Source organism: Tuber melanosporum (assembly GCF_000151645.1).
Source record: "Tuber melanosporum whole genome shotgun sequence assembly, scaffold_53, strain Mel28".
Classification (NCBI taxonomy): domain Eukaryota; kingdom Fungi; phylum Ascomycota; class Pezizomycetes; order Pezizales; family Tuberaceae; genus Tuber; species Tuber melanosporum.
The window spans coordinates 662,345-666,459 of NW_003299099.1; the positions used below are offsets into that span (position 1 = coordinate 662,345).

Genomic DNA, 4,115 nt, shown 5'->3' on the forward strand with positions numbered 1-4,115 from the left:
CTCGGCGTTGTCGACCCACCTTTGTGCCCTCGGGCCTTATCATTGCATTAGGAGTGACAAAAAAATTTGCTCGGCGGGAGTGTTTATCCTCCCTTTTTTTCTTCTCTTCGCTTATTCTACTTCTCCCACTCTTCTTAGCTCACCTTTTCCTACTCCTTTCCCCCTGATCTTGAATTTCCGGGCGGAGGGAAGCAATAGAGGTGTCATTGTGAGGTTTTTTTCTTTCTTTTTCTTCTTCTTTCATTCTTATGTTCTGCGAGGGGAAAGGATGGATTGTTGCTTGGGATGAAACGGAAGGAGCAGGACGAGTTTAACTTTTCATGATTATGCCGCTCTTTTTTTGCAACCAGATAGTTGAATTTGAAGATGCCGACTACTACTGATGCTACAATTTGTTTACGGCTTTGTCGGCGTGTGAGTGATGAGTGAGTGGATTGCATAACAACGAGATTGGATTGAGCCGAGATCGAAATTGACATCTTTTTTCCTTCGATTGGATAACGTGTGGTATTTTTTATTGGGGGACTCTTTGGAAGAAGGGGAAAAATCGGAGATGGTGGAGCATGGATGGAGAGGGGAAGCCATGATTACCGGTGCCCGTTCACACCTAGCACTGAGCTCTTTTTTAACTTATCTCAATTGGTAGGGTTACATTCGTTCGACTGACCCGACCCGACCTCACTCTGCACCGATCTCCTTGCTTACTGACTGACTGACATGATGTGTAGGAAGGAAGTAAGAAGGGATGCTGTGTGCACGTCCCTACCGATGGCAGGCGTTTCCTTTGCTTCTTCCTTTTTCCATTGCGCGCTTGCTTGCTTTCTTACATCGAATTATCGCTAACGTTATTATATCGGGGTTGTTTACTTAGCTTGCTTGTCCTCCGTGATGCGATAACTAGTCTTGTATAGCTCTGGTTCTGGATGACTGAGGTGCCCTATAGCTGCTGCTGCCGTTTTTGGTAAAGTAATTATCGTACGGTACGGGCAAGTGACTGAGTAAAGGAGGAGAGAAGGGAGGGGTTATCTTTTGGTGATAATAGTAACTGTAGTGCGGGTAATATATTGCAGGCTCGTTCGCGGTATAGGGGAACCTACGTCATAATCCATTTTGAGCTTTTTTTTATTTTCCTCGCTTTGCTATAAAAGTTTTGTATATAAAGTTTTGTATAATACTCTGTGTAGTCAACTTGACTCGACTATTCTACCCTGCTCTGTTTACCCAGACAATCTAGGGCAACATTCACTCTTCCGAACTTTTTATTACCATTTTCTTTATTCGGCACAACTTTCTCCTGCGTTATTTCGGTTGACTGTGTTTGGTTTCTCCAGGGGGGTAGCCCCCGGCACTGTAAAGTAGAGTGCTCTACTGTACGGCAGTCGAAATAAGTGAAGGTATTTTCTTGCTCTCCTGTTACAAGCCAATAGCTCCCAAAGAAATCAGTTTTCAGCGCATGATAAAGCACTGCGTATACTGACTTTAGCGTACGCAGGCAGGGCAGGACCTGGGAAGTCCCTTTCCCCCCCCTCGCACTTCTCCAGAGTTATTCAATCATACAACTGCCCCTTGACTTCACTTCACTTCCCGCGCTCGCTCCCACCCCAATCGAAAGGAAAGTGAACTGAACCTCTCTACTCGGATCACTCCCCCCAAACATGGTCAGGATAGCTTCACATACACACACATACATATATATCATGCATATTTTCATGCACACATGCATACATACCTGAGCTGTCTTTTTTTTTTTTTTTTTTTTTTTTTTTAATTATTATTAGTATAAACGGAATTAAAATGACTTGAAAAAAACATATGCTAACCTCCTGGTTCAAGCAATACCTGACCCCGGGTTTTGCCCCCCCTTCCCTCCCCCCTTTCTGCCCAAAAGGCGGCCGGAGTACGAGTTGCCAATTCGTGTTCAGGGGGATGTGCGTATGGGATCAGATCAGCGGGTTTTGGCACAATTAGAGTATAGCAGGAGGTGTTTGATCGATCAGTCTGTCAGTCTGTCAGTCTGTCAGTCACTCAGTGATGCACACCTGGGCAACCAACTAGAACCGGAGCAAGGGTTTTCCGTGGACCATGGGGGGGATATCAGATGTTTGTTGGCTCGTTATACGCTGGTGGTAGGGTTCTATATGGAAGGCATACAACGCGTGAGTACACCAGAGTACAGTATGGGATGAGTAGAATGAGCAGGAGGAAGGAGGAAGGGGAGTGTTGTACAAGTCGATCCTTGCGTGGATCATAAAAATGGAGGAGGGGGGGGAAGTTTTAACCTACGGGTTATAAGATTTCTTGGTGGTATCATAATTGGGGTTATTTTTCTTCTTTTGGCTGGCCGCCTGGATGGCTGGCATGGGGGTTTCTATGGTTCAATTCATGGATGAGGGAAGGCTGAGCACTGTAACGCTTTTTGGTAGGTAGGTAGGTATTGTAGATTGGCAACTTTTACATTTTAAGGATTGGGAAGGGGGTGTGTTGAATGGAATGGAATTGCGGGGGGTAGGGACTAAAGTTGAAGAGATGATGGGGGGGGGGGGATGCAAAGATCGATTTGTGAAGATTGTTCAAAAACGTTTTTTTCCTTCTTCTCTATCTTTATCTAAGGTGGGGGACGTGGAGAAGAAGGGAAAGAAGGGGGGCAGTTTTTTTTTTTCCCTTTTCTTTTCTTTTCTTTTCTTTTCTTTTCCTTTCTCATCCACTTTGCTATTACGGTAATGTGTACTGTACAGTATGATACATGGGTAACGTTACTCTGGTGCAAATTTGTATCGTCCGGTAGACTGTGCTCTATGGTATGATATTGTGGTTACCTTTTTTCTTTTCTTCTTCTCTCTTATGGGAAAATGCGAATTGCTCCGGACTAGCCGTGGAGTGTAGCCAGCGTATATGTATAATGCTCCAGTCTGAGCCCACAGTTCAGCGCAATGGCTAGAGCACATTTCGGTTCAGTATGGTTATTGCAAGCACTATCTAACTAATTGGGCAAAAGCGAACAAGAGGTTTAAATGTTTACTCCCCAGAGACCAATTCATCTTCATACAGCATTACACTATTATCATTCGCAAGATGTATGACATCCTTTCTCCAGTTCTCACAGATCATATCCCTCCCCTCGCCCTCACCATCCGCCCTAAAAATTACGGAAGGTGGAAAGCAAGAATAGGTATGATAGGAGGAGCTGGGAAAAGGGTGGAAGGGTGGAAGAGATGGGGGGGGGGGGGCAATGACCTCAGTAACCAATTCTATCATACTGCTTTAACCTACATACATTTCTCTCACTGTAGGTGACTTGGGGGCTATCTTTCACACTCACCATCCATCCATCCATCCATCCAGCCAGCCACCCCCCTTCTTCCCTCTCAATCAATTCGAACCAAACAAAAGCGAAAAGCCTCGATCCCCTACCCCCCTCACCACGGCCAACTTGCTGCCCAAACTAACAGCAAACGATCAAGTGGGGGTTACAGTGGATCATGATAGAAAACTAGGAAAGCAAAAAATTGGAGGGAAGATAAAAAGAAAACAGAAACAAACAAACAAAAAAAAAAAAAGTGCAAAAAAAAAAAAACCAATCCTAACCGCGATTATCGCATTCGAGCACACACTCATTTATTACCTACCGGTGTCACCACCGACTATCGATCCTACTAAGGCGGAGATGGAACTTCCGGAATTGTAAAAGTTTTCATTGTGCTGAAATGCATTGAGTGAGCGAGTGAGCGAGTCGCTATCGGTCTGTTTTCACTGACGTTCACATGGGAGGATTTAGGTATAGACTGGGGGGCTTTTTCCCGTCTCTTGTGTGATTAAAGAAGAAGGAAAAAAAAAGGGGGGGGGAGTTGGGTTTCTTATCGATTGTGTAGTTTTTTTTTTTTTTTTTTTTTTTCCTTCGATTCGGAGTGAGATATGAAGGATGATGTTGTCGTCGTTGGCGATGATTATCCAAGTCGAAGTTTGATTTGTAGTTGTGGTTCCAGTTTGTATAGTAGTTCTAGTTGTCGGCGGTAGGTAGGAACCATTATTAGCCCGGGTACTGTAACCGATCTACTAATTATTTCCCACACTTATGGCGGCGGTTGATAAAGTATGGAGTAACTAACTAACTAACT

At 44.4% G+C, this 4,115-nt stretch overlaps 1 protein-coding gene; it reads left to right on the forward strand.

Annotated features, from left to right (window-relative positions):
• The window catches only part of GSTUM_00009205001 (uncharacterized protein), a 3,886-nt gene extending 3,503 nt beyond the window's left edge, over positions 1-383 (forward strand). Inside the window, exon 7 of the mRNA XM_002840554.2 lies at positions 1-383. This exon is cut by the window's left edge and continues 577 nt beyond it.
• Positions 384-4,115: the final 3,732 nt, after the last annotated feature.